Source organism: Schistocerca americana, chromosome 7, assembly GCF_021461395.2.
Source record: "Schistocerca americana isolate TAMUIC-IGC-003095 chromosome 7, iqSchAmer2.1, whole genome shotgun sequence".
Classification (NCBI taxonomy): domain Eukaryota; kingdom Metazoa; phylum Arthropoda; class Insecta; order Orthoptera; family Acrididae; genus Schistocerca; species Schistocerca americana.
In genome coordinates, this window is record NC_060125.1 from 540,115,664 (window position 1) to 540,125,869 (window position 10,206).

At 40.8% G+C, this 10,206-nt stretch overlaps 1 non-coding gene across 1 annotated transcript; it reads left to right on the forward strand.

The window, feature by feature from the left end:
• The first annotated feature begins 8,873 nt into the window (after positions 1-8,873).
• On the forward strand, positions 8,874-8,948 carry Trnas-uga. Its single transcript has one exon. It is a non-coding gene; the product is annotated as a tRNA-Ser (tRNA).
• The last annotated feature ends 1,258 nt before the right edge of the window (positions 8,949-10,206 follow it).

Sequence of the window (10,206 nt, forward strand, 5' to 3'; positions counted from 1 at the left end):
GCTATACCACACCATTTGTGAATGTGTAGATAACGACTGTGGATGTGGGGCTACCCGGCAATCACTACCCCATTTCATAGGTGACTTGATATTGCCACTGGCAGGGTTGTCCATTGAACGGAATGTCATCTTCCATGCGGAACACGATTCTAAGGACATCTGGTTGACAGATTGTATAATTATATCATTACTTAAAAACAGGAAGAGGAAATAGCAGTTTGTTGCTTTAATTTTGGACACCAGTGAAGATAGTCAGACACAGTAATTTGTAAAAGAGTGGCTAATGAGACAGGGTTTTAACTTTCTTTTGAATTAGTGGGGAATCCCAATTTCTTGCTTATGTTAGATGGGAGCCTACTGAATATCTTATCACTAGAGTGCATAACTCCATTCTGAGCCCTGGGCAAGAAGGGGAAATTATTTTTGTGTGTTTTATTGTGATTGTATATATCATAGCTGATCTGACATTGATTTTATTATCAGCAAAAACAACCATTAAGGGTGCCTTTGAATGCATAAAAAAAGTTGATATTCATAATTATTTCTCCAAGTAAAATAAAAATTAATGCTAAATTAGATGGTATAGTTTTATTCCTTACACCTTTGTCTATATGAAATCATTTTTGTGTCCACGTCAGATGCTCCCTGTGACTGCTGCAACATATGGAAGTACCCCTTGCAGCCGGAAAAATGGTCATTGGCGGGAATTTCTGAAGTCTCCTTATTGGAGCTGTAACAAAATAATCTTACTTAGTCATTTTCAATATATTTTCTATCAACATACATAGGTTAATTAAAAAATATTACATTCTAAAAAAAATGTGAGGTGTTGAAACAAATGTCATTTTCTCCACTCAAAAAATTGAGGCAAAAGTGTGCACCAAAAATAGACTTTTGATGTTATTGCTAAACAGTTATGTATGCTCACAGAGAATTCAATTTAAAATGCTGGCATAAAATTACAGACAGTATCATACATACTATTAACAAGTTATGATTCCTGTCAATTTGAAAAATACAATTTCGAGAGAAACATGTTTGAAGTTTCTGGTTACATTTTTTGTAATTAAGTCAAACATACCCTTAGCCAGTGATCCCTGAACCATACAGAAATCCCTCCAGATCCAAAAAGAGGTCCTAAATCATCTTCATTGCAATGGTGATCCTGTGGGCCTCTCTGGCAGCCTTTTGATCTGCTTTTGTTCTGGTCCAATCTCAAGTTAAAGCACATCATAATTTCTATAATCACCATTGTTGAAATTACATGCTGCCACATTGGCCAAAATTTTGTCTATTTTTTCCCCACTGTGAATGGTTTTTGGATACACTTTTTCACAAATTGCCTTGGCACTTGGTAACAGAGTTTCTGGCAAACGTGGGTGGAACCTTTCAATAAAGTAGTCATCCCAGAGAATATTTTCAGTAAAAAAAAAGATTTTTTTTTTTTAATTTTCAAAGAGGACTGCCCCCTTAAGCAGTAAATGTATTGGGAAGTGATTATAAGAATTCCATGATCTTTAAAAAGTGTTCCACAAGAAGTATGAATATCAACTTAACACCATATTCTTATATAATAGGAATATGTGACTCTGCATTGAGCAAAAACAATATTTCTTGTTTTAATATTCAAACACGTTTTGGAGGAGTTTCCCCATCTTCAGTGGGTTCATTTATTCTCTGTCAAATAATAAATAAAGAAATTTTTGCATCATAATACAGAACAGTTTTTGAGATTATGGTATCCACACTGATAAAAGTATTAAAAATGCATATTAACAAGAAAATTCTCACTTCCGACTTCTGCTGAACAGACACTTCATTTACTTCAAATGCACTGCCTCAGTAGACAATTCCATGATACAACAATGAAAACAAGGCAACAGTCTCATCCTAAGTCAGAACAATTGGATATGATTGTAGGGGTCTATCGCACTGAATTGCACTTTTTCATTAGTTTATACATGTGTTTACTCCATTTTAACTACTTATCCACCAAAAGGAATTTTAGTGTGTACTTTATTTAGTTTATGACCATTAGTGTCCATTTCAGATGCTAAAGGGGCACTATTACTTTTTGAAGTTGTAAAATATGAGTCTTTGTAAGATTAAGTCTTAAATTGTTAGCTGTGAACCACTTGCAGGCCTGTTCAGCTGCCATCTCAGCTGTATCTGCTGCGGTTGAGTTTGGACTCTTTATTAGTACATCTGTGTCATCAGCAAACGTCACAGTTTTTGAATTGCCCTTTTAAAGTAATTGAAAGATCATTTATGTAAGCTAGAAACAAGAGCCGGTTCAGAATTGATCACTGTGACACTCCATATTTTATGTTTCCCCATTCTGAAGTTATTTTTATGCTTGAGATACTGTCTGTTAATGAGATCTATTCATTGCTGTTATAGAATTTTAAATTCATCTGTACGAGGGGGATGCCATTAGCATCATAACTCTAGTTTGCCAAACAGAATTTTGTGTTCCGCACAAAGGATTTGACAAGGACACAGGATATACCAACAGGATAATTTTTCTTGTTTAGCTCTGTTACCACTTCATTTGTGAGGTCTTGTATTGCTTTATGTGAGGAGAATCTCAGACTAATATGTGGTTAACAAGTTATATTCAATTGCTGTTGCACAGGAAGACATATTGAGAAGAGGTACATAATGTTGAACTCGTAAATCTGAAGCAGCTATGTCTGAGGCAGCCAGCTAAATACACTGAGTGTCAATGCTGGTGACACAAGTGAGTGGAGCGATCCTCAAGCAGTAGTGCAACAGTGACGTTGACTGGTGAGTGTACTGTGTTCAAAGATTTGGAGGTTAGTACACCCATACAACATCAAGCTTTTACACGTCACAACACTTAGATCACCAAAAAGATCATTTTTGACAATGATGGATATACCCTTACATGGCAAGAGGTGGGAATATTTAAAGCATCCAGGAACATCATTTAACACAGTTGTTTTGGTGGTCCATGTGTTATCGCATGTGAGGCATAATATTGCATGGAAGTACTAATGTTCAAATTTTTGTGACACTGTACTCCTTCATGTTCATTTTTTCAGGGGGGCATTTAGCCCTTATTTCATTTTTACGGATTCCTATTCATGACCACACTGAACAGTGCAGATGGGGGAGCTCTTGGAATGAGAAGTTATTTGGTGACTGGACCTGGCCTGCTCATTCCCCAAGTTAAATGCTTTCCAGTATATGTTGGATGTGTTGTGGAGCCATATCACAGCATGTCCACATGCACCTATGACCATCCGGCATTTGTTAACAATGCTGGTGAAGGGATGGAACATCTTACCACAAAAACTACTTACCAACCTTGTAGCCAGATAGGGAACATGTTGCTGAGCACGCATTGCCATCCATGGTGGTCACACACCCTATTAAGAACCATATTCTGCCTTTTGTAATGTCCAGAGATTTAAATATGCTGTAGTGCCACCCACCTACAAAACTGGAGATAATCAATCCACCTTCAATTATAGACTTATAATACGAGGGCGGTTCAGAAAGTAACCTCCGATTGGTCACAGTGCGGGTTGTGGGGGGAGTAGCGACGCCATCTGTGCGTTCACGCACTCAACAGGTCAGTCGGCATCAAGCCGTGGTCGAGTGAACGTCGTACCTGCACTAGTTTAGTTTTTGTGGCAGTTTGAAATGTGTGCTGCAATAGAAAACCCCGCCAAATGTGAAGTGCGTGCTGTCATAAGGTTTTTTACAGCCAAAGGATATTCTGCAGCAGCTATTCATCGTGAGCTTTGTGCCGTGTACGGACCAAGAGTTATGAGTGAAGGAGTTGTCCGTGAATGGGTACGTTTATTTAAAAGTGGACGAGAAAACGTTCATGTTGAAGAGAGGAGTGGTAGACCATCATTGGTGACTGACGAACTCGTTCAGACAGTTGATGCAAAAGTTCGTGAAAATCGACGTTTCTCAATGTCGGAGTTGTCTACTGGTTTTCCACAGATTTCTAAGACTCTCTTGTACGAGATAGTGACAGCAAGATTGGGTTACCGTAAGTTCTGTGCATGATGGGTGCCCAAAATTCTTACCGACCACCACAAAACTCAAAGAATGGCCTCTGCATTAGACTTTCTGTCACGTTATGAGGACGAAGGAGAACCATTGTTAAACAGAATCATGACCGGTGACGAAACCTGGATTAAGTACGTGAACCCTGAGACAAAAGAACAATCAAAGATGTGGGCACATTCAAATTCGCCTACCAAACCAAGAAAAGCCTCGCAAGATTTTTCTGCCAGAAAACTGATGGCAACGGTGTTTTGGGATGCCAAAGGGGTGTTGTTGGTTGAATTCATGGAACGTGGTACGACCATTAATCAAGACGTGTACTGTGAAACAATAAAAAATTTACGACGGGCTATACAGAACAAACGCCGTGGTATGCTGACTTCCGGTATCGTTTTTTTGCACGATAACGCCCGTCCTCACTCTGCTCGCAGAACAACGGCCCTTCTCAAGTCCTTCAAGTGGGACGTTATCAACCATCCACCTTACAGCCCAGACCTGGTGCCAAGTGATTATCACCTCTTCATGCATTTGAAGAAATGGCTCGGGTCACAGCGGTTTGATGACGACGAAGAGCTCAAAGATGCGGTCACAGGCTGGCTCCAGGCACAGGCGGGTGATTTTTATGCAGAAGGAAGTTCAAAGCTTGTGAAGAGATACGATAAGTGCCTCAATCGCTATGGAGACTATGTAGAAAAATAGTGCAAAGATGTAGTTGTAAGATGTATATATTAAAATATTTTTATTTAACTTGGTGTATTTTTTTAAATCAACCGGAGGTTACTTTCTGAACGGCCCTCGTATATTATCACTCCTTCCAGTCTTTTCAAAGGTAGTTGAGAAAGTGGCCAAGAAGAACAAAAAATTTTGAATGAATATGATAATATAAATACTGTGGTATCTTGTGCAGAGTTGCAGTTTCAAGAGAGTGCAGTGCTGGCTTAGAATGTGCAACTCTTTTTATGTAAACAGCTCTATTGGTAACAACTGAATGCAATTAGGCATTACACTATTTTCATGGTTACCACTGGAAAACAGTTTTGTATCTTCAATAACTAATATCTCAGTATGTCTGGATTGCCACAGGTGCCATACATAACAGTGCACAATTGTAAATCATTACAGAACTGTATACATTGCTGAAATTGTGAAGCACTCACATGTAATAATCAGAGCCTTGAAATGATGCAGCAGAGAATCAGAGCGAGCCTGGATATATTAATAGAGAATCTCCTCCACCATCCAATTTGTAAGAGTTGCCTCGAACAAGATGGTGATCAAATGTATCCCAGACGTGATGGCTGACATGACAAATGAACATGTGGGGCAGATAAGTACTGGTACCCCTCATTGCACATTTCTCACAACATGAGACTAGGTACACTGCTGTTTAAATATGGCATGTGAAGTTACCTTAAGGAGGAACAGTACCTGTTTCAATTTATCCATTTTAGCACAATCTCTCCCACACCATCACTCCACCCACAGAATCTGGAGGAGGAGCACAGAAGTGAGCAGCATTTGGGTCCATCTTAGCACGTTTATGTAAAAGAGGATGGTTTTTTTACTTACTTATTTGTCCCCTGAATCATTCTTGTAGGCAACATGTACATGGCGATGCACAAAACGTACATTATGATATTAGACAAGTCATTTTATGAGATGATGGCTGATGAAATGAGTTGATATTGTGACGATTCACCTTCTTTATTATTTCGATGGTTGTCCTCTGTGGCGACGTACTGCACTGTGATAGTGGCTGAAAAATGGGGTGTGGAAGTACAACACTGACTACTTTAAATAATGTAGCCGACATGTGCACAGTTGCATTTCACAGTAGTTTACTTTCACTGTTCACAACCCTCCAATAATACACAGTTATATATGGCTAGTGCACTGTTGTTTTAACTTTCCATAAGTCTCATTAATAGTTTGCAGGCAAACCTCCGCATACTGCTACAATAGTTTACTATTGAACATCTACAAGCATTAAAAACCTAACCACAAAGTTCACAATTCTTGAAGAAATATGGAGCAGACACTGTCATTGTTTTAACACACAGCCTAATTGTGTTACACTTATTTCACGGATGCATTGTTGTTGATATAACCAATACAGATACTTTGTCTGAAACTCAGCCATGGACTGACTGTCTTGGGACCAAAAATTGGGCCCTTATATAGCCTCATAATAACAGGTACTGAAACTTCACATTGTTCGATGTTCAATTTGTATTGTATAGAACTGGGGACCTGGAAACGACAGAGAGGCTTTGTCCCCGCAGTAGCCTTCAGTGGTACAAAACCCCACAACAGGTTACAGCAGTCCACTCACCCCACTGCCACTGCTGCCCCACACCAAACCCAGGTTTATTGTGGAGTTCGGCCCCCAGTGAACCAGACCCCCCCCCCCTCCCCTGATGAGTGTAACCCCAAATGTTTGCGTGGTAGAGTAATTATGGTGTACGCATATGTGGAGTAAGTGTTTGTGCAGCAATCACCAACATAGTGTAACTGAGGCAGAATAAGGAGAACCAGCCCACATTTGCCAAGGCAGATGGAAAACCACCTTAAAAACTACCCACAGACTGGCCGGCACACCAGACCTCGACACTAATCTGCTGGGCGGATGCGTGCCGGGGACCAGTACACCTTCCCACCCAGAAAGCAGTGCGTTAGACCACATGGCTAACTGGGCGGGCAGTGATTAATTTACAGAAATTACAATTAAAACTTAACTCATTACATTAACTGAATACATCAAAAAATTCCGTCTTTTTAACAGTTTCTTCTACCACAAGAGTTAGGCCAAACTATTTGTTTAAATCATGAAATTAACAAATATAAGTACGCAAACAATACTTTGGACAAAACTGTTAATTACTTTGGAATTAATTAAGAGCCAGCTTTGCTAACATGTTTTCGAATAGAGCCAAATAGATCCATTAAGAATACTATTAGTTGTTCCCCCAAATGTTTGTAATTAGTATAGAATTTATATTTGTTTATATGTCAACAACATAATTTAAGTTATGAAACAATTATTGATTTCACCCTATAACAAAAGATACCAACTAGGAATAGTCAAAATTCATCACAATGTAATGAGAATTTATAAAACATAGGTATTGTTTATTCTAATGTTATTTTAGTTTCACAACCCACTCACACACAGACTGTGTGCTTATAACCAAACTTTTGCTACTTAAGCCAGTTTAGACAGAAAACTTTTTGCCATAGGGGTATCCAACTCCACAGGAGTGATGTTCAGACTGTGTGCTGCAGAATTTACGTTGTTGGTAGTGTTAGTGTCATGACCTGTCATTAGGTGATGGGTCTGGTATGGTGACATAGTGTTGAAACACAAGCATCAGTGTGGATTACAGTTGCAGACAGTCAACATGGGTTTGGACAAGTCGAGCTAGAATGAGATGTTCACTCTGCAGTGGAGTGTGCACTGATATGAAACTTCCTGGCAGATTAAAACTGTGTGCCCAACTGAGACTCGAACTCGGGACCTTTGCCTTTCACGGGCAAGTGCTCTACCAACTGAGCTACTGAAGCACGACTCGCACCCCGGTACTCACAGCTTTACTTCTGCCAGTACCTCGTCTCCTACCTTCCAAACTTTACAGAAGCTCTCCTGCGAACCTTGCAGAACTAGCACTCCCGAAACAAAGGATATTGTGGAGACATGGCTTAGCCACAGCCTGGGGGATGTTTCCAGAATGAGATTTTCACTCTGCAGCAGAGTGTGCACTGATATGAAACTTCCTGGCAAATTAAAACTGTGTGCCCGACCAAGACTCGAACTCAGGACCTTTGCCTTTCGCGGGCAAGTGCTCTACCAACTGAGCTACCGAAGCACGACTCACGCCCGGTACTCACAGCTTTACTTCTGCCAGTACCTCATCTCCTACCTTCCAAACTTTACAGAAGCTCTCCTACAAACCTTGCAGAACTAGCACTCCCGAAAGAAAGGATATTGCGGAGACATGGCTTAGCCACAGCCTGGGGGATGTTTCCAGAATGAGATTTTCACTCTGCAGCAGAGTGTGCGCTGATATGAAACTTCCTGGCAGATTAAAACTGTGTGCCCGACCGAGACTCGAACTCGGGACCTTTGCCTTTCGCGGGCAAGTGCTCTACCAACTGAGCTACCGAAGCACGACTCACGCCCGGTACTCACAGCTTTACTTCTGCCAGTACCTCGTCCCCTACCTCCCAAACTTTACAGAAGCACTTGCTGGTAGAGCACGTGCCCGTGAAAGGCAAAGGTCCCGAGTTCGAGTCTCGGTCGGGCACACAGTTTTAATCTGCCAGGAAGTTTCATATCAGCGCACACTCCACTGCAGAGTGAAAATCTCATTCTGGAAGCATCCCCCAGGCTGTGGCTAAGCCATGTCTCTGCAATACCCTTTCTTTCAGGAGTGCTAGTTCTGCAAGGTTCGCAGGAGAGCTTCTGTAAAGTTTGGAAGGTAGGAGATCAGGTACTGGCAGAAGTAAACCTGTGAGTACCGGGCGTGAGTCGTGCTTCAGTAGCTCAGCTGGTAGAGCACGTGCCCGCGAAAGGCAAAGGTCCCGAGTTTGAGTCTCGGTCGGGCACACAGTTTTAATCTGCCAGGAAGTTTCATATCAGCGCACACTCTGCTGCAGAGTGAAAATCTCATTCTGGAAACGTCCCCCAGGCTGTGGCTAAGCCATATCTCTGCAATATCCTTTCTTTCGGGAGTGCTAGTTCTGCAAGGTTTGCAGGAGAGCTTCTGTAAAGTTTGGAAGGTAGGAGACGAGGTACTGGCAGAAGTAAAGCTGTGAGTACCTGGCGTGAGTCATGCTTCGGTAGCTCAGTTGGTAGAGCACTTGCCCGTGAAAGGCAAAGGTCCCGAGTTCGAGTCTCGGTCGGGCACACAGTTTTAATCTGCCAGGAAGTTTCAAGTTGAGCTATTTTACCATAACAACAGCAATAGTCCTTGTGCTCTTCGCAAGTGTCAGTGCATTTAAGGAGTACAGAGAGGTTCTCTTTCTGCACTGGGGTTGAACAAAGGGATTCAGAAGTTCGAATTAACTGGCGATTCAGGAGTTGCTTCTGGGAGCAGCCAAATGCTAATTGCACCAAAAACTGCTGAAGAGTTACTGTTGATGTGGCTGAGAATACTCGACACAATTTGTGACCTTCAATCAGTGAACAAGCCGTGTAATGAGAACTGAACATTCAATCGACCACCATTCAAAAAGTGCTTCAAACAATTGTGAAATGGTTTCTTGAGTGTAGTTCCACCAGTTGTAGTTGCAGGTGATCATCACTTTGAGCAACATTTATACCACTGACTACAAACATGGTACACTACAGTTAAATGTTACCCACTTTTGTGGAAATTAAAATGTGCTTCTTTCTATGGTTTATTCATAGTTTCTCTTTCACATGTCCTTGCAAATGTTTCCACAAAGTTTCATTGTCCTATGATCACTCGTTTTTCATGTGCGTGTGGGGGGGGGGGGGGGGGGGGGTCGAGGTCCTCTGGGGTAGCAAAAGTGTACTTATGATCACCCTGTACAAAACAAGGACCTGGTTGGTGTCGTCACAGATTATAACTTATTACAAGGAAATTACAGTTTCACACACCTTTCCTTGTCGCGCTCTCTCTCTCTGCCTCTCTCTCTCTCTCTCTCTCTCTCACACACACACACACACACACACACACACACACACACACACACAACACACACACACACACACACACTTCAAGTAAGCATGCATTTGTCATAGTTGCAGATGATCTACACACAAAACATTTATTTCTTTTACAAAAATCATTCCTGCAATCAATTTCATATTTCTTTGCACAAATTTGGTTCAAAAATTCAAATACAGTGTAAAAGCAATGATCAAGGAAGAAGATTTTCATTTTCTTATTGAGCAAAGACAGATATCATACTTTATTTTACTTTTTTATTTATTTTTTTCTTATGGTGGGCTCCTGCAAAGTTGAATGCCTTATTTAAACAGTCAATTTTTATTAGCAATTGTATGCATTCGTTGGACATGGAAATTTCACTTTCTGTTTTGTACCAAGATCATAGACATTCATGGTTTTTCCACAATTTCATGATGTTACTGTCTACGAACTTACACATTTATAATACGTGAAGACTGCTAAAAGGTAA